The sequence below is a fragment of the Cenococcum geophilum genome, assembly GCF_001692895.1.
Source record: "Cenococcum geophilum 1.58 unplaced genomic scaffold K441scaffold_32, whole genome shotgun sequence".
NCBI classification, from domain to species: Eukaryota; Fungi; Ascomycota; class Dothideomycetes; order Gloniales; family Gloniaceae; genus Cenococcum; species Cenococcum geophilum.
In genome coordinates this window covers 382,027-403,757 of record NW_027137590.1, presented here as the reverse complement: position 1 = coordinate 403,757, position 21,731 = coordinate 382,027, and positions in this window count along the sequence as shown.

Genomic DNA, 21,731 nt, shown 5'->3' with positions numbered 1-21,731 from the left:
AGCTATAGTGGAAGCTAAGAAAGAGGAATGGATTTAAGAATCTCGTTAAGAATATTATTAAAGTTAAACTAAGTATCTAATATTTTGATAAGCTTATAGGCAAAGCTATAGGTTAATTAGATCTAGCTGCTTTTTAAAAGGGAAGGCGATATATAAATACTGATCTAATTATAGCAGTAAATAATAGGGAGCTAGTATGGAAGGGCAAAGCCTAATACTAAAAGATAATACTTAATTAAGCATTATAAGGGGAATGGGACTAGATAAATTATACTAGAGAGGTAGAAGAATAACTAGAGGGTAAGTTAGATTGTTTTTGGGATAAGGTTAAAGCCTAGATTCCTTCTATAATATATATAACCCAGCCCCCCATATATAATAAGAAATAAACCAAAATAACCAAAAAGCGTTTAACACTACCCCTATCTAAAACGTTATCCCCTAACGTTTCTTTATAGACCCTATTTGGTAAATAAGGAACGCTTAAGGATAGAAAAAAAACAACCGAATACCTAGTACTCCTTTAACTCCTCTAAAGCTGCCTACACCCCTTCCTTAATTATCGCCTCTGTTTTCGTTTATATTATCTACGCCTTCCGCCTTAAGCTCTATATTTACATTATCCTATATACGACACTAACCTAGAGTTTTAAAGACACCTTTTTACGGGCAGCATCTATTTCCGCTTATATTGTCTTCCATATAGGAGGTTAGAAAACACTAGAATTAATTATCTATTCTTCCAAAGCAGTACCCTTTTTTAAAATTGGTAAAGGCGTTAGGCGGTGTAATACTACTGGCTTATTAGTATTCTTTAGAGCATTAACAAATACCGGCGAATATTTAGAAGTAGCATTTTAGAAACCATCTTCTTTAAGCTTACTTATATCCTTTAGCTCCTAGTTAATTTCCATAGGTGCTACCTTATTATTAAAGATATCAGGACTAAGGTTTAGCGCAGTAGTCCTAGCGCCCTAAGGCGTAACAGCCCTAGCCTCGCCTTTAGAATAGCCTTTAGAACCATAATTAGTTAGCGGGGGAGCGCTAAAAGTTATACCGGTTGGATCGTTTTCGTATTCTAGATCTGAAACTAAGTCTTTAGGATATTTTAGGTTATCTACAGGACGCTCACGCCCTTGTTCTTTTGCTAAAAAGTAAAACTTTACCCTAAATACCTCCCGCTTAAATTCCTTTAGCTCTCCAAAGCTTTTATAAACAGCCTTAGTAATACGCATCTAGTATCTTTCCCGAAATACTTTATATTTATTATTTAATAAAGAATCTAGGATTAACTGTTGCTCTTTTTTTACTTAAGGGTCGTCCTATAAAAGTCTCCCAACTAAAGCATTTAAAAGAGCACTCTTTGCCTACAGCTATATATAGGCCGGAAACTTATATAGAGGAGTATTAGAAATAGGTTCGCCAGTAGGAGTTAATACTAGGGGAAAAGCGTCTAGATTTATCTATGTAACGGCCTACTAGCTCTTAAGCCCAGGAATCTCCAATCTCTTAGTATTTAGTAGAATTACGATTAAGTCTGGTATAATAATTAAGCGACTTAATGTTGCTTAAGAGGCTCCTTATATAATAGTAGCTTTCGTAAACCGCACTTCACTAGTCCTTAACGCAATAGGCATCCAATTAAGCTTAAACTTCTTAGCATTAGCTTTAGTCTAGGCAGTTTTTATATTCTTAATACGTTCTTTGCTATTAAGTTCTTTATATTCTTAAAGCAAGCCTACCTATTCTGGTATATACTAATGCATGCCGGGTAGGAACTCTATATAAGACTAACTCCCCTTATTAATTAGGGAGACACAAGAACGAAGCTAGCTTTCTTTAGAATTTGGCCCTCCTTTATATACTTAAAGAAGGTCAATTTCTAAGTTTTACTTTTTAGGGAGATAGCCACTAAGGAACCAGAGCGCGTAGCTTGGATATGCAATAAAACGAGTAGCCCTATTAGCGCGTAAAGCCACTATATACCGGTAGTGCTCCAGATCTATCCAAACTACCTACTATAGTAGAGAATGGCATATAGTTTAAAGGATACCGCTATTTTTCTTTTTAGCGGTCTTACGCAAATAATGCGCGTATATATTAAACTCCTCCTTAAAAATGTCTAGAATCCCGGCATCTTTTTACCATTTAAATAAATCGGCCTAGTGAATTCTAAGTAAGTCCTATTTTATTTCCCCTTTTAAGCCTAATATAAGCTTCCTTAACCCTATACGATCTACTTAATAATTACTAGGCCGCACAGTAGAATAAGCGTAAATCCCAAGACCATCGTTTGTATACTTGGGACGACTATCCCTTTTAAACCAAAAATAAGAGCTTTTAGCTGTTTGGAGAATATTAATAGTATTATAGTTCTTAGAGACTAAGTAAATTCGCAAATATAAATTTATAAAAGAAGTACTGGCATCTAGTCCTAGCAATCCTACTATTTTCTAAAGGTGTATCCAGTATAACGCGCGGACTTCTGTCCTATTTCCTTGCTAGGCTATAATAAACTATTATAAGATAGAAGAGACACCGCCTTTTAGTTCTTTCTTTAAATTAAGAGCCTTTATTAATTTAACTGGCGTTTCGGAATAGTATAAGTATTTTATTTTTCATTTCGGCCGTAGTTTCCTAATAATCACCTTTCTATTAGCTTTAGCAATTATAGCTGCCTTTCCCTTTCGTCTATTAGCTTTACTAGAAGCTAAAGGTTCCGTAGGTCCTATTTTTAGCTTCTTTCTAGAAGATTTCTTGGAAGCTTTTCCGGCCTTATGTTTCTACGAGGAGCTAGCAATAAAAACATCCTCTAAAGATATAGATTTATTAGATTTAAAGTCCTCTCTATTAGCTTTAGGAACCTTGCCTCTAAACAGAAATAAATTACGCAGTATCTTTATGTTTAAGCCTTTAACCTCCTTAAAAGGTACTAATAGAGGTTCTAGAGTAACTGGCTTTAGTACAGATTCCTCTCCTTTAGCTTTAACGGTTAAGGCTAGTACTAAAAGCTTATAGCCCTGGCTTGGATAATAGGCGAGCCTCTATTTCTTAACCAGCTCCTTATTAACTTCTAGTCCGAATTTATAAGCATTAAGGAAATCTGAGGGTGTTAGGTATAGAGTCCTTAAGATCCCGACCTTTAAGAGTTCTAGGCGGTTTAACATTACATTATTAACTATCTTTAACGTATCCTCTCTGGCGGTCTTGCTCTTCTTAGCTTAATTAATAAGGATATAAATGCTTTTTAGTGCGTAATATATATAGAAGAGCTTACAGGGACCTTCTAAAAGCTCCTCTCCCTACTTCTTCCTAACTATATCCCGCACCGTCTTAATCTTATTAATCTTATAAGTAATCTTAGAAAGCTTCCTAATATCTATAAAGGCATTTTCCTACTCTTTACTTTCTAAGTTTCCTTTAAGCTCTCTATCCTTTTCAATCTTAATTATAGCATTTTTCGCAGCCTTAACTATATTATACTCCTGGTTTAAAATAACCTATGTTAAACTATAATAGATATTTACGCGCTAATTAACCAGGTGGCTTTGGGCAGCTTTAAGGATAACCTCTATTATTTACGCCTTTCCTTAGTATATAAGGGCCATTAACCGAATAGTAGGAGGTAGAGGCGTGGGAGGCAGAGGCAGCGCCTTTCCTTTTAAGCGGAGTTCCATAGTTCTAGACTTTTTTGCAGTAAAATTCCGCGTGCGTAATGGGCAATTTAAGAGAAGAGTAATAATAGTGCCTTCTTAACGCGAAGAAAGGTAAACGGGCGTATATAATTAAATAAGACAGGATAATAGGATAATAGGAAGTCAAAATTAAGATCTTATGGATTTACCAAAAAGGTGAATTAAAATGGTCGTTACGTGAAATCTTAAGATATTAAGGAACTTTAACCGCCGGTCAAAGTTGTCTAATTGGTCAGATTCTCTTTGCTAAGACTTTTATATAATAATATCATTAATATTAACAATTTTTTAAAAGAATAAACGAGACTTAGATAATGCTTAACTCTAACCTCCGGTATACTTAACTAAAACTTCTTAAAGTAAAGTAGCTCTTCTCTTAACTTAAAAGGAAATAAAAATACTAATTCAAAAATTATAGAATGTGAAAATGTAAAATACTTATAAGAGTGGTTTAGCATTACTCCCTATCTAGTACCGCTTAAGTCTACTATTAATATAATTTCTCCTACCCAGGCGAATAGTTAATTTGGATTAGCGCTGGCGCTATAGTAATGGCTGTCTTTAAAGTCACTATTGCTTGTAACTGCTCTGGTCCCTAGTAAAATATTATACCTTCCCTAAGCAACCGAAATAGAGGCTCCGCCGTAATAGAAAAGCTAAATAGTTATATATTAATTAGTATTATACCTTATAAGCAAATAGTTAACTTACTAATTAAATAGAACACTAGAACTAGATAGGAAGTCTATAAGATTAGGTATTAAGTACAGCTCTATTAAGTAAGGTATTAATTAGTGTTGTTTTAGGCTTATTTGCGTTAATATCGTTAAGGCCTTCTACTATAGTAATACGCCCTTATAGCTTTGCATTAAAGCTATTAATAAGCGAGTTGTAGTAAGCTGGTTGCTTTGGGATTCTTTGCTTTCTAGCTCTAGAAGGTTCTAATTGTAATAAGGTTAATTTAGAAGGTAGCTTTATAGGCTATTCTTTCTTTAAACCCCTAGAGAGCCTCTAAGTTTTAATATTAATAATATTCTTATAGCTAAAGTGACTCTTTCGTCCGCTAGGCCGCCTTATAATAGTAGTTAATAGCTTAAGCGCAAGATGATATATATTAGTAGTTGCGTTAGCTAGCGTATAATATGTGCTATTAAACTAGCTAAATACGTCCTCTATAGTATACCGCAGCTCTAGGTAGTAACTAGCGGTAAGTAATACTTAAGTAAATAACTCAGTTATATCTAAACTAGTTCGCTATTGGCCTTAAAGAAAAAGCTTAAGAATAAGATTATAATGCTTATTAAGTTAATTTATCTTAAACCAACTATCTTACTGGCCTCTATAATTAACTAACATACTAGTAAGTAATAATCTTTAAAGGACTTAATCCGCGGCTTTAGTTATAAGTAATCTAGTAAGGTATAAAGCTAACTGTATATATTAACTCTTTGCACTGCTAGCAAGGAGAAGATAGCAGTAAACAATTACCTATTTAATAAGCCCTATTAGCGTGCTTAATAGCAAACTTTAATATAAGGTAGACCTCTATATCTTGTATAAATTAAACATAGTTTTAGAACACCTTATTAACTGGTTTATTACTATAGGACTGTTAACTAGGCGAGAAGAACTCCTCTTAAATACGCTGTAAGGTAGTAAGGAACCAAACCGTGTACTAGACCTTCTAATAAAGGTCTTGCCAAAAGCGGCTAGTGGATTGGCAAGGTAAGCCTTAGCGAGAAGGTCTAGGAACGAGACAATACCCCTTACGTATGCGGCCTGCTGTCGCGACTTAATGTATTAGAGCTGGCGCCTATTTCTAAGAACTACGGAACACCCTATATAAGACTGCAATTATTAATATTAGAAAATAGGATTGCCGACTAAACTGTAATAAGTATAATATATCGCCGATATAGAAGTCTATACCGTTATTAGTCCTATATTAGACTCCAACAGCTTATCCTAGCGGCCTTATTAAGGACGCGACGCGAGAAATGGGTCTTAGTTGGTTTGACGGATTAAGAATGAGATGGGCATCACTAATACGCAATATAAAACAATATACGATGCAGTTAAGGATGTAATGCAAGCGTCTGGTCTACTAGAGAAGCCCTTAAATACTAAGTAAAAGAGGAACAAACTTTATAACGCTATAACCCACTTATACACGCAATTCCATTCTATTTTTATAGATCTTACGGACGCGGATAAGGAGTGGTACATTTAAGCAGTTGCTTAGCGCTGCAATTATAATAAGAAGCGACGAATAGAATATAAACATGCTAAACCCTTACCTTTAAAGCACTCTTAAAAGAGCCTTAAAGACCCCATTACTGAGTTAACCGTAGATAGAATAACAGAAAAATGGCAGCGGGTGGTTAAGACGTTTAGGGCGACAATAATATATATTAAATAATTTCTAGACACTGGAGTATTAATATATATGCAGCTAAGAGATCTGCTTTCTAAAGAAAAGAATATAGATAATATTTCCGTAGATAAGCTTATCTTCTTAATATTTAAGGATACTCTAAAGCAGGATATAGGCTTTAATAAGGACTACGATATATTAATATACGTTTTCCGGAGTGGAGACCGGTAAAAGGTCACTAGTGAATGGATATGGAAGACTATTATAGATTATGCGTTTACGCTTAGTCTAAATTTTATTAATTTTATAATTGAATAAAACCACCTAAGTACGCTATAAATTCTAGATTAGAGTTAATCCTATATACTAACTTGTATAGCAACAACTATATTAAAGAATCTACTACTAATATTAGAGTAATAAAGCTGCTATATATTACTACCGTTAAAAGCGCATACGCCAACTTAACCTTGCTAGGATATTTCAATACTACTAACTGCTAATGTGCTAGCGGACATACCGCGTTTATCTCCTCTAAATTAATATAAAACTGTTAAGACGCCGGTAAAAAGGAAAGGTGTTAAATTAGGAGTTTGCCCCCCCTTAAAGCGCCAGAGAGCCTTAGGCGGATAAAGTCATAAGTAGAGATAGACCTATAACCTATAGCCTTTAGGCTAGTAGCGAAGGGGGCGGGATTAAAGTATTCACTATTAAAAATACGGTCTCCCTTTTCCTCCCCTTTAGGGGGAATAAAAGCCGGTACAGAGTGCGTAATGCTTAGGTCCCTACTACTATTAAAACGCTTTTTTAACTGGCCCTTAGTTTCTAGTAATAATAAAAGCAATAAAACCGGGCTTATATGCGACTGCGACGACGCTTAGAGTTATATCTTAGGGCAATATAATTGCGGACTTAAAGTTTTACCCGAATCCACCATTACAGAATCTTCCATCTATGGCTGTATTATAAATTAATATAACGCAAAGCCTAGGTTTATAATTTCTTGCGTAGATAGGATACCATCTAACTTGCTTTTAGTGTTGGATACCTATAGTGCAGTAGTCCTAGGGGCTTAGTGGGTACGTAATACTAGCCGCTGCTATAATAGCGGACCGTAAGGCGGAGTAGGACAAGGGTTTTAGGTATAGGAGGCAGATATAGCAAACGGTGGTGGACTCTAAGTACAATTTTTAACTATTACCTCTATTTTAAGGTTAAATAGGGCCTTGGTCCAAATATACGTAACTTCTTATTCCTTTATACTATTAAAGTTTAAATCAGATAAAGGTATTAAAAGGGGAATTAGGTTAGGGTTGGTATCTATTAGTAGTAAATAACCCATAAGCTATCGCTTAAGTAGGGTAAGGGTAACTCGTCTCTAGCGTATTGGCGTATATATCTTCCTTATAGTTGTCTTTAAGGTGGTCAATTGTGTCTTCCTTATGGTTGTCTCCGAGGTGGTTAATCGTGTGCTACACGTAGTACATCTCTTAGTATTAAATCCTGGGCGCGCTATTAAGAAAATTAGTCTAAAGGCTAGAAAGAGTAGACGAAGTTGTAAGTTGCGGTATTAATTTAATACAATTCTGACAGTAGCTTAACGGGAACAGCTTAGCTTATCCGCGTTCCGACTATAAACAATATACTATAACCCCTATTTTCTCCTATATACTTATTTGTCTCTTTAATAATAACCCTTATTATATAAACAATTGTTTCCAATATAGTACTTTTCCTTCCGCTATTAGACCATTTGCTGAACCCTATAATAATGCTACGAAACTAGAAACCATGAAGTCCCCATACTACTAGTCGCGTAAAAAAAAGACAACATCGCTAGGCTAAATAAGCAGAGGTTACTATAGGCTTATAAGCTCTATTAGGAGGTGTATTTAATTAGCTTATATAATATACAGAGCTATGATATGCCCTAAGATAATAGTAAAGGTTCTCACGAAGCGGCGCAGACGCGCTTTTAAGTAGGCTTTTTAGATACTATATTAATATGCATATAGCTAACGTATAATATACCAATACTAATACCTAAAATACCTTATAAGATAAAAGTGATATATTAATGCTAGTGCTAGGCACCCGTAAGAGGCACCTACTTAATAGCATAACTAAGAATATATCTTCTGTTACTTTATTCTTAAACTATACTGTATCTAATTCGACTAATAAATAGGCTATAGACGCTAAGCTAAGTCTTGCAAATAGGATACCTTTGAAATTATATATATGGGGCTCATCTAAATTACTAATTGTGTGCTAATAGGCGGTTTAATTAGCAACCTGTCTCTTTTTGTCGCAACTAGAGAGGACTAAGGTTTAATACACTAGGCTTACCCAGAATGCTACGCAATATTAAACATAGATAGCACTACCTAAAGCCACCTAGCTCGCCTAAAAGAAGTATTATGTACAGAAGTACTTAATCTAAACCACTGCCTCGCATAATACTTGCTTTAGCCTCACGCCCCCGTTAATTAAGCCCTATATTACCAGATGCCATATTTATCTATAATATTAATAATAATTTTAACTTACCTCCCTATAATAGATTAGCAGAATCTAATATAAATAAAACTAACTGGAAAAGGATGTATGTATAAGTATAAACATAATATTATCTTGGAGCGCGTTTTATATGGGACCACTACGGATACTATATAAATTGGAAGGTTAAGAATGCGTATAAAGCCGTTCTCTACTGAGCGACAAGTATATTTCTCGCGAAAATATACACAGGTAAGGGCGGATTCTTAAATCTATAAGTTGACCCCTGGGTGGATCAATTTCCTTCTACGTTAAAGACGCTAATTATTAAATTATGGACTGTAACCTGAGCTTATCTATTAAGGAAGGAACGAAAATAAGTAGATTATAAACCTAATTAAGTTAGTATACGTAAGGTACTTTTAGTATATTAATATGCTGGGGAGTTATATAAACTAAATACGCGTAGATAAAGGATAGGTTAGGAGACTTTAGAATTAAAGTAAATCGCAAGTTCCGGGCTATTATTAAGGAAGTGTATGGCCTAGGCTTCGGTAATAATACTAAAAAGGTAAAGAGGTTACTAAAAGACCACTCTTTTACATTTAAATAGGCTGAAAAGGTAAGTGCTTCTTAAATATACCCCTCCATTACTATGTCCATTTCTTTATGCTAGAGATCCGCCGTTTTTTACCCCTAAATTCAGCCATCCTTCGTATTAAATTTCTTCCATTTTCCACCTAATCTTTCCACCATTTTCTATCTCACGAATTTACCTACTTTTTTTTAATAATTCTGCTTCTTTCCACTATAAATTCTTTTACTTTCTATTATCTTCCACTAGTAGCCCCCCTTTTTATATCATATATTGTAAACGGAAACTATACTTCTTTACTAATATTAATAGGTTAGTAAGAGACAATTCTACTATAAAGCAATTGTCGCTGCCTACGCGGATATATTCTGGGTAAATAGTTTAATAGGAATAGCTAAACACCGGTCTTCCGCTAAATATTTTTATAAGCTTGCTGGCGCAACTATATACTTTATTGCGGTCAGTTTAAGGCACGGTATCTAGGAGTACCTGCCCGGCCACTATGAGACTATTAAGTATATTGGTAGCGAGGAGGTTCGAGGTAGGATAAATTTACTATATCTTATATCTAACTGCTAATAAGGATAAAGTAATCTATAGGGAGCTACTTATAATATAGGACGCTATGGCACTACACCGCCAGGTCGCAATTAAGTTTTATATATTTAAAGATGCGAAGATAAGGGCACTACGCTACGATAATGAAGACAAACAGTGCCCTAACGCTAAACTATGGCGGAATCCATATAATAATATCTTAGATAATTTATTTAAGGATTTAGACAATAAGAGCACCGAAAGCTTAAAGGCTGCTATTTAAATGCGGTGCGGCGGTGCTAATTCGGATTACTCTACCTTATTAATGCAGCTCTACTCTTCTAGCTCACCCAGACCTAAACAAATTGGAGGTAGTGCCTTAAAGGGGAATAACCCGGTATAGTATTGGGTTTCTTTAATTCTAAGTTTCTTTTTATGGTTATATACTAACTCTAAGTATCTATATAGATAACCGTTTAGGGAATTATAAGTATTTAGGGTGAAGAAGAAATATTAGATTTTTACTTAATTATAATAGGCTAGAAGAAAGTGCGGGTATAAGTACCTATCCACTCTAAATTTATATGGGATGATTTTAAGAATACCCTAGGTTTACCAGATAATGGAGCTGGCTAGTATAATAGTAACGCTAGTAAGGATTAGTATGTATATAATGATGAGGCATTTTAGAAGTTTATATGGTTTGTAAAAGGTTATAGAGGGGTTATTTTTCAGCAGAGTAGTAAGGAGGATTTTTAAAGTATATAGCGTTATATAGCATTACCAAGTCTAAATCTAAACTTTTTATACTTATACTAGCACACGCGATTCCAAAACGATATTTATATTACTTTAGCAGTTAGGCTAGGCCTCTTATACTTATTGTTTTAACTTATTTTAATATAGAGAATTAATAAAATCTTTAGCATTATTAAATTATTAGGCTAGCTTTTATTTTTTTTAGACAGCTATAAATGCTAAAGTATTATATCTACTTAAGTATTTATATAATTTAAAGGTAGTAGAAAAACTAATATTTTACTAATATACTTAATTTTTAAATCTAGGGTTTTATTTTTCTTATTGTTCTGGAGGTCCTGGCGGTCCTGGTGGTCCTGGCGGTCCTGGAGATCCTGGAGGTCCTGGAGGTCCTGGAGATCCTAGAGGTCCTAGAGGTCCTGGCGGTCCTGGCGGTCCTGGCGGTCCCGGCGGTCCCGGCGGTCCAGGTGGTCCGAGTGGCCTCTTGACAGGCTCCTGACAGGAAGCCGAGTGTGAGTGTCTCCTAAAGCTCCTGACAGCCCTGACAGGAGCTATTAGGAACCTGTTAGTACTATTAGGAGGTATAAACATTTTCCTGATGTAGCCTTATATACCTATAGCGCTAATACCTTTTTATATTCTACTACCTAATAAATAACTTTCTAGATCGCCTGCTCGCGCAGCAAATTATTTAATTATTCGCGAAATAAAACGTATAGGATGCCGTCCTTAATAATAACCTACTTAAAAGTCCGCTTAATAGTATTAAGTCTCTCTATAGTAATGCCTAAGCTAGTAATAAGCTGTATATCTTTTCGCGGGTTTATAGCGCTTGCAAAGTTATACTATACCGCATTTATAATATACCGCTATTATATATTGCGTCCTATTATAAAAAACAGTCTAGTATCCTAAGTAGGGAATAGTAGTATTTAGAATTCTATGCTTAGTATAACAGAGAGGCGGCGCGATATTAGTAATAAGTAGAGTCTCCTAGCCTAACGTAACGCGATCTAGCGTAAATTAGCGTAAAACGCAATAGGTTGCGCTATTTAGCGCATTAGTGTCCACGGATATCGCCATACTCTTACTATACTCCTCCTATCTTAACTGGCTTATAATATAGTATAAGCTATAAATACTACTTTAAATATACGGTTCCACACAGATATTATTTTCGGCCCCCTTTTAACTAAACTGCAGCAAATTATAGCTTAATGCGGCAATTTATAAATAAGCTCTATTTAGCGGTAATATAGAAAGTGCAGGACTAAAGTAAAAAGCATAGGCGGTCTAACCTGTTATAAATAATATTGTCTAAAATAATAGAAACGGAAGAAGGGTAGACATAAGGGCGTTAATATTAAAGAGATAAAAAATAATGTATCCTTACACTATTAAAGCTTAGAGGAGTATTAGATAGCCTATTATAGGGCTAAGCTAGAGTAATATAATAAGTAGCCACTTATATAATATATAGACAATAATATACTATTATACTATTAAACCTTAAAAGGGTATTATATAACTAATTATAAGGCCGAATCGGAGTAAGGTAATAAGTGGCCACCTATATAAGCTCTAGGAAATAATATTATTAATAAGCTAAATAATAGGGCTGCAGATATGCACTATAATAATAATTCCGTAATATTTAATAGGGTGTATAACCTAGTAATAGTTAAAACTAATTAGTAAACTTTAACTAGAACATCTATAGACGTCTTTTAGACTAAAATATTTAAAAAGGCTACTAGCTATGCTGTAGGAAAGCCTCTAAAACGGAACTAAGGAAATCCGCAAACTACGGACGATACTATAGTAGTATACGATATTATACCGCGTATTAAGTGTACTAGTAGTGCACTAGATAAGATACTTCCCCTATTTTATTTATTTAGTAATAAGGTAGAATACGTATAGGTTTTATAGTAGGTAAGCTATAGGACTTTTAACCGCGCTATTAATAAGTGGTTTAATAATATTAGGCTTTAGGGAGTATTTACTAACTATTTTTCTTGCTAGAGTGCTAATAATATTAAAGTAAAACTATTTTTAAAACAGATATAATCTAAGAGTAATTAACCGTAGTAGATTAAAATAATTATAACTGTAGGGGACTAGCAGCTGCTGGTATGTTACTAAAATACTTTTGAAATTATATCCTTCGTTATTAGTTACGGCCCTTTTTAAGGAGATATAACTTTCTTGCTAGTAAGGTAGTACTTATTAATAGAAATAAGAATATACAATAAGCTTAATATAGCAGACTAATGGTAGAAGACATAAGAGCAGCTACTACTTAGCGTAACTATAGTACTAATTATATTAGCTAGCGATAAGACCTAACTAATATAATATGCCGGCGGTAAGAAAGTATAGCCGCTCTATATTTTAATTAGAAATATTAAACTACGTATTTAATAATCTATAAATTAACTAGCCCTATTACTGCTTATATACCTTCTGGTCTATATACTTAGTAACTAAATAATATAACTAGCGGTGTAATATAAGACCCTTATAGCTATTCTTAAACGTATACTTTAGCGATAACCCTACTACTAATATAGTTATGCTAATAATGCTGATAGCGTTAAAGAAAGCTAGTAAAGAAGGAGTATATCTTCTATACGCGGATAGTTAGGATTAACACTGCTTTCTACTTTTAGCTATATTTATAGCTAATTATAAAGAATAGGTTACGCTTATAGGTATTAAAAGTAGCCGTAAATATTTAACTTATTATATATATACGAATAAACAGCATAATCTAATAACTGCTATCTAGCGATCGTAGCTGTTTTATATATACTAATTAATAAAAGACTAAATATAAATGTAGTAGGAAGGTTATAATACTAATAAAAAGGATAATTTAGATTATATTTAGCCGTTCCGCAACTTTATATAGGGCTATAATCTATTTAATATCTACAAGATAATAGCGCCTAATTTCCTGTACTAGGTGCTTAAAGGCCTTACTAGTAAATATCTTATATATTGGATTAAAGGGCTTATATAAAGCGAAATATAGGCTAGAAAATATTAGGGCCTTAATATCCCGTGTATAGATAGTTACGGCTAGGAGATGTTAAATATTAATATACTTATTACCACCCGCTTTATATAGGTGGAATAATTTACCAATATAATGGTATAGGATAGCTAGGTAAATGTTAGTTAATAAATAGGAAAGATATATAAATCTCTGTTATAATAATTAGTCCCTATTATAGCACCCTTACTAAAATAAAATAAAGGCGCTATACTATATATCTAGGCGTTTATAGACTTTACTATACTATCTTAATATATATTATATAACAAATTAACTATCCGGTACCTAGTAGTAGCTATTTATAGAATAGATAAGATAAAGGATATATTCCTTCCGTTTTAACTAAGTAAGGTAGAACTACTATACTTTAATATTCCTAAGCTATATATTATTACCTACTATTTAAAGAGTATTTAGTAACTAGGAGTAATTGGAGGTATAGATATAGAGTATTTAGAGTAAGTATATAAGCTATAAAAGGCATTCTACTATAGGACTAATAAATGGAATAACTATAAAGAGCAGATGCTATAATATAACACTATATATTTTAATACTATGCTTTAAAACGAACTTAAGCTATAGGTATTAACTAATATAATTAATATAGTAGACCTAATAAGCGTAATATAGATAATATAACTAGGCCCTATAGTTAATATATGCGTATATCGCTTATATATATAGAACTTTAACAACTATATAACTTAAACACTTTAAGACCGGAGAATTAATATATCTATCTAGTATATGGTTAAGGAGGTATAGCGCTAGATAGAGATTACCGACCTTATATTTAAACTAGCCCCCTTTATAAGGGAATGCTATAAGCAGATTAACAAAATCCGGTAAATAAACTAGGACGTTAACCGACTAGAGGCTAATAATAATTAGGTATTAAAGATGCCCTTAAGTATCTATTATAGCGTTATATACTATATTTGCTTTAGAAAGGACGCTACTAACACCAATAAGCTTAATAAGGTATTTACTTAATATACCCTATTATAGGCTAATACTAGAGCCCCCTGCTATAATGCTATAATAGTATAAGAATATAAGCAGGTAAATAATAGCTTCTATAGTAATAAAGTAAGGAGGCTTTATTTACTACTTACAATCCAAAATACTAGGTAATTAGATAGTAAGGGCAAATACCTAAAATACGCTAGTGTGTTAGTAGAGACCCTCTAAGTTTATAATAGTAGTAAGATTAATATAAGAACTAAAATACTTAGAGTATAGAGCATAAAGCCATCTAATAGTAGGACGAAACGTACACTAGATGCCCTCTAGATATATAATATTAACTATATTATAAGGCCTATTTCACTCGTACTAATAGATATTAACGTTATAGACTGTTTCTTTATAAATAACTATAGTGATTAGGATATATATAATACTATATATAACGAAGATTTTAAGCAAATAAATAGGGTATAGGTTAATGTATATGTAAGGAAATAGGCTTATACTAGGCGGTAAATAAATACAACTTAGCTAAAATAGTGGTAAGTTATAATTAGCGGCGCTAAATTACAATAAAGGGGTAGATTGCCGCGACTATAATAAACTAGAACATAATACTACTATATATCGCCCTTTACGCGCTAGCTACCCTTTATATTCTATACACTATACTATTTACCTTAAAAGTAGGTAAATATTGCGAGGAACTAGGCTTCTATATAGTATAGAAAAAATATTATATAAAGTAGGATTTTATACTATAGTAAGGTAATCTAATCGCCCCGTTATAAAGCCTAATAAATAGTTAGGCCGCCCTCCTAACTTATTATTACAAGTTTACCAAAACTCCTTTTTATATACTTAGTAAGAAATGCCTAATTTATATTATAAAAGTTAATTAGGTTATTATTTAAAGTATATTAGGTATAAGACTTTAAACTATCTAGCGTTTTTTAGGGAAGTAAGGTGCGTATAAAAGCCAAATAGTTCTACTAAACTAATATACTTATCCTCTACTTATCCTATAAAAAAGTAAATAAAGAAGCCGTAAGTTAAGTAGTAGCTTTTAAAATAATCTAGATCTTAAAGGGGATAATATTAGGCTCTATACTGTAACTATCTTTATTAAAAGGTAAGGCTATTTTATTTTATTTTATTTTTTATTTTATATCCATTATATTATACTACGTACAATACTGCGCATGCAGCCTCTAGGCTATGGCGCTATAGTCCTATATACATGAATCCCTTAGGGCAGCTTAACATATACTAGTAACTATGTCCTAGTAGTTTATAAGCCCCTAAACTAGGGGTTTACAGTTCCTTAGTAAAATACTAAGTTATAAGCAACTACTAGGGAATAAGAAAACGGTAGAAAACTATAAAGGATAAGAAATCCTAACGCCTTTCCCTGTCCTTTTGTAATTTATTTCTATCCTTTTGCTTACTAATATCTCTTTTTTAGGAGCCTAGTAGGAGTTACCTCCTATAGATCCTGCTGTTATTAGCCACTTTCTAGTAGCTATCCCTGTCCTACTTAGAAATAGAAAAAGCGCCTCTCTTCCTTTTTGTGTACAAAATAGCTTCTTTAGAGAGAGAGAAGAGCCTAGTTTCTTTCACATTTCTCTTCTTTCTTCCCTATATAGATTGCAGTCTAGTAGTAGATGTTTAGGGGTTTGTAGTGCTCTACATTCCCTAAAGCATCTACCTTCTTTATCCTCTCCTATTANTTTAGTAAAGGATTTAAAATAGCCTTTTCCTAGCTTTAGCTAGAAGAAAGCCAATTATAGCCTTTAAGGATATTTATCCTTAGGGGCTTTAAGAGAAAAGGAATGGCTTCCTTTACAGATCCTAGTATAGTGTTTTCCTTTATTCTTATTCTGCTGCCAGTTGTTTTTCCACTATTCTAGTATCTCTTCTCTTGCCGCTCTCCCTATATAGGCTAAGGAGGTATAAAAAAATTATAGTTTTCTTCTAAAAAGGCCCTTTTTTACTAGCTTATCTGCTATTTCGTTCCCATAGATTCCTAAATGGCTAGGAACCCAGTAGAAGTTAATAGAGATCCCCTTACTAGCTAAATAGGAACAGCTTTGCGTAATTTTAAAGACTAGTTCTTGCCCCCCTGTAAGAGAATTAAGCTGTAATCTCTTAATAGCCGCTTGGCTATCTATAAAGATATAGACTTATTTCTCTTCTAGTCTTTGTTATTTTAGGTGTTCTAGGGCCCTATAGACTGCATAAAGCTCTGCGTCCATAATTTCCATATAGGGTCCTAGATTCCAGTTCGTTGCATATTTAATCCTATTTCTCTCCCCTATTTTACATATAGCAGCTGCATTTAATTTATTGTCTTTAGAGCCATCTATATAGTATATATCTACTAGGTCCCACTCTAGGGATTCTTATAAATTTTCTACTAGTCTTAGATGTTCTTGTGCAGCTTCTTCTTTACTACCCCTTNAGATAGAAAAGAANGCAGAGATAGGNGGAGACCACGGTTTTTGCCATTCTANAGAGATTCTCTCTATTTTCCAGTTTTNAATTAGCTGCTNAACTCTAGAGGCTAAAGATAGTAGCTATATCTTTGGCTATAAGAGGTACTTTATAGTAGAGTTTTTAGGGCTAGAACTAGAGCTAGAATTAGCTGCTAATTCGTCCCTATCTTTGTTGATCTCTTCTATATAGACCTTCTTAATTACGTAGTTTTCCTTGAATTTTAGGATTCTTAATGCGTAGTTATTGCAAAGCTTTTTAAATCTAATTCTAGGAGGAGGAATAGAGGCTTCGATCTCTACAGCTTAGCTAGGAGATCCTTTAAACGCTCCTAGAACTAGTTTTAGGGCCTTATTTTATAGAGATTGGTACCTATTTAGTAGGTAGTCTCTAGATTTGCTTTTCCACCAGCATTATACACCGTAGTCTGCTATAGTGGTAACGCAAGCTATATAGAGCTATCGTAGGGCTTATAAAGATAGACCTCTTTATGTATTGCCTAGTCTTCTAATTAAATAGAAGGCTGTTTTTGCTTTAGAGATTTGTATTTCTATATATTNTTTAAANNTAAGCTTAGAGTTTANAAATACCCCTAACCACCTAACTAGGGGTTTAGGAGATATTTCTACGTCTCCTAGCTTTAACCCTTCTTCTATAGTAGTGCGTTTACTATGGAAGTGTATAAGCTCTGTTTTACTAACATCAAAACTAATAGCAGCTTCCTTAGCTTTAGACATTAGCTCTAGCGCTATTCTCTCTAGCTTTTTACAATTAGACTTGGCTAAATTTAAGGTAACTATAATTGCAAAATCGTCCATATAGCTAAGAGGGTAGGCTCCTTCTGTCTATATGCTGCAGATATTGCGTATATATAGTAGAAATAAAATAGGGGATATAGGCGATCCCTATGGTATCCCTATTTCTAGTTCTACTTTTTCTTATATTTGCCCATTAAAGGAGAGCTATAGCTTTCTATTGCTAAGGAAAGTAGCTACCCATTATATAAACGCTATAGGTAGTCCTAGTTCCTTACAGATAGATAAAAGCTGGTTTTTAGAGACATGGTCAAAAGCCCCTCTTACGTCTAGGAATAACGTAGTGGCTATCCTTTGTCTAGCTTTTTTCCTACTATTTTTAGATTGGATATTATTTAGAAGTAATAAGACTGCGTCTATTGCAGACCGCTGTCTTCTTCCTCCTAGTTAAGAATCTAGGTAAGGCTATTATTAATATGCTATAGTACAACCTATTATTATTAATTTTAATAATATTATCCTAATAGACAGTCCTGTTCTTATTAGATAAAAGCCTATAAACCCTAAGCGACCCTAAGATATCCAAAACCCACACTTAAAAGAAAAGTATATATTACTTAAATAAATAACCGCTATAGGATAACTTTGGATAATATATAAAGCAGCTACTTAGCCTAGTTAATATAAAGATATACGGTATTACTTAAACACGTCTTATTATATAAGTAATAACAGGCTCTATACCTAAAGAGCTCTATCTTTCTCCCTAGCTAGAAATAAATATAAGCAATTTAAATACACTAATAAAGCAGACGTAGAAAGAGGTAATTACTATTATAGACTATTACAAAAACCTGATAAATAGAGTATTAAGTATATTATTGGGGCTAGCGGTATATAAGGTTCGTGGTTTTTAAATTTAGTAATACTATACTAATTAATTTTCTAGCTATACGACTAGCTTAGCATGTTTTAGTATTATATAATAAATATAGTACGCGATACTATTACTAGGAGCTATTACTGCCTTAAACTAGATATTAAGGCCATAGTAAAGGAAGTAGCAAAACTACTTAAGGATAACCGCTTTACACTTAGTGGCCTAGTTAGTACTCTGCCTTTTATTATACCTAACTAACTAAGGCTAAAATAGAGAGATAAGATTTAGGGCGCTAATTATTATACGTTATATTAAGCGCGTGTTCTTTAATACTAGGCTAAGGTTACTCGCCCTTAATAAGAATAGTACTAACCTCTTCTCGCCTATTATAGCTAATATAATATAGCTTATATATATAGCGATTTAATATACTCTTAAGGACTATAAAAGCGGAATATAAGTTATTTTTAAGTTTAAAGCCAACGCTATAATTATAGGTAAATCTATAGGAAGCCTTTTATTATACTTACTAAAGTATATTATAGATAGTTAGGAGCAACTATAAAATACCTAAAAGAGCTACTAACTTAAGTATAATAAAAGGCTATATAGGCTACTTTTATAATAACTTAACAAAATACGGAATATAACTAAAGATAAGATACTATAGACTTAGTAGGTAATTAGTAATTTATTTAAGGATACTATAGAAGATTTAAAGGAACTAGATCTTAAATATAATAATAGGTTTACTTAATAACCGTATACTATAAGTATAAACATATAATATTATATTAATTATATCGCGATACTCGCTATATACTATAGCACTTTACCGCCGTTTCCTATATTATAATATTACGCTATTTTAATTGTTATATATAGGTTAATAAAGATAATATAATAGGATAGTAGTAGCTTAGTATATTTATTGCTAAGAATAAACCCCAAAACTATATATAAGGTCTCCTTATAGTATATTAATAAGACGATTTTAATGCTATATAACTATAATATTAATATTATCTAAGCGCGTCTTAAATAAATTTAAGGTAATAATAAATAGGAAATAGGAATTAATTACTATATTTTACGGTATACTTTTACCGGCAAGTCTAAGGTTATAGATATTATAAATAGTACTATATTAAAGGATATAAAGGCCCGCCTATAGAGTAGAGATAGATTAATAACACTAAAATTTGCTAATAAAGAGGATAAGAGTAGAAAAGGTAGTAAGATAGATAGGGAAAATAACAGTAAGAATAAAGACAATTCGGGGTTTAATAGTATAGTATTACTATTGCGGTAGGACTTATATAAATATTAAACTTAAAATAGTAGGTTAACTAAAGGGCATTATTGGGCGTATTAAGGTTATACTATACTACTATTAAGTTAAAATATATTCTTTATATAGTATATACTAGGTATATAAAATAAGTAAAGAATATTAACTACGTAAAATAAGTAAAGGGTACTAACTACGTAGACTAAGTAAAGTATACTAATTACGCGGAATAGGTAAATACTACTAACCGCGTAGACTAAGTAAATACTATTAAGTGCGTAAGAAGAGCAACGCTTATCTATTACTTAAAGTAAGTAAGATATATAGAATACGTAAGGGGGGTATTATATATTAATTATATATTAAATATAGAGAGAGCTTAATAGAATAAAGGCACTACTTAACTAAGTTACTATAAATATGTCAGGTGACGAAGTCACCTCGCCTATATGTATTGTTCCGCACAGCCGTGTCTAGCATCAAGCCAGTTACTCGTTTACCTTTTGCGGGTTTATATGGCTGAGTAGTGCGGAGCTTATCACCTCACAAAATACGCAATTAGCTATACCGCGTTATTAGATACAGCAGTATACTTATACCACGTTATTAGATACGGCAGTATACTATACTATATTATTAGATACGGTAGTATACTATACCGCGTTATTAGATATAGTAGTATACTTATACCACGTTATTAAATATAGCAGTATACTACACCGCGTTATTAGATGCGGTAGTATGCTATATTACGTTATTAGATACGGCAGTATACTTACACCGCGTTGTTAGATACGGCAGTATGCTACATCGCGTTATTAGATGCGGCAGTATGCTATACCTAAGTTAATACTATACGCTACACGTTGCAGTGCGCGGATTGCGCATTTGGCCGCCAAATGCCGCCAAATGCTGCAAAAATGCTAGTAAATTTTTTCCTGACGTACTTAGATTCTCTTAACTACTCTCCCTTCTATCTTACGAAGTGATAGTTATTATATTTAACAGAGTCTTAATCCCTACTACTAAGACGTCTATAACTATTTTAATATCTACCTTTATATTCTCTAGGGTTTCTTATAGTTCTTCTACTTTCTCTAGGGTTACTTATAAAGTTATTCCGGCTCTTATAGCGTAATATTTATCCTATATATTTTTTATATTACTAAGGTTCTCTTCCTTATCTTAGTTTAGATATTCTCTTAGATCTATTTTATAGAGATCTTTATTATCGCTTATTCCTTTAAACTATTTTAGGCTTAGTTCTTATAGCTAATAGCTTACGCTATACTTAGCTTCCTTATAGATTTAATATCTATTATTGTAGTAAAAGGCGAAATATCGTACCGCGTAACCTCGTATACCTTTATATTTATAATACTCTTATAGAATTGCTATTTCTTTTCCTATATTAAGGAAATCAATACGTAACGGATATTTAGCCTTATAAACTATATACGCCCCTAATAAAAATAGGGGCCTCTGCCTAGTCACTAATGTATATACCTTTTACGTTTAGTAATAGATGAATATCCTTTAATTTCTAAACAACTTCGTAGCAAAGAGCCCATTTTCTAGATTGCAGCCCTTAATACGATCTAGAACGCTACTATAGAGGCCAAAATCGCGCCTATGGCGGGCTGATGCTTGGCAGAGTAAGGTAGTATATATAGATATAACTTGATAAAGAGCATGGAAGCTAAAATTCCCGTCACTTTAGGTAGGGTGCATATTATCAAGCTTATTGGGCTTAGTAAAATTGTATTTAATAGTTTAAGTTTATAGTGTTTAATTAAGGAAGGCTGAGGGTAAGTATAAAT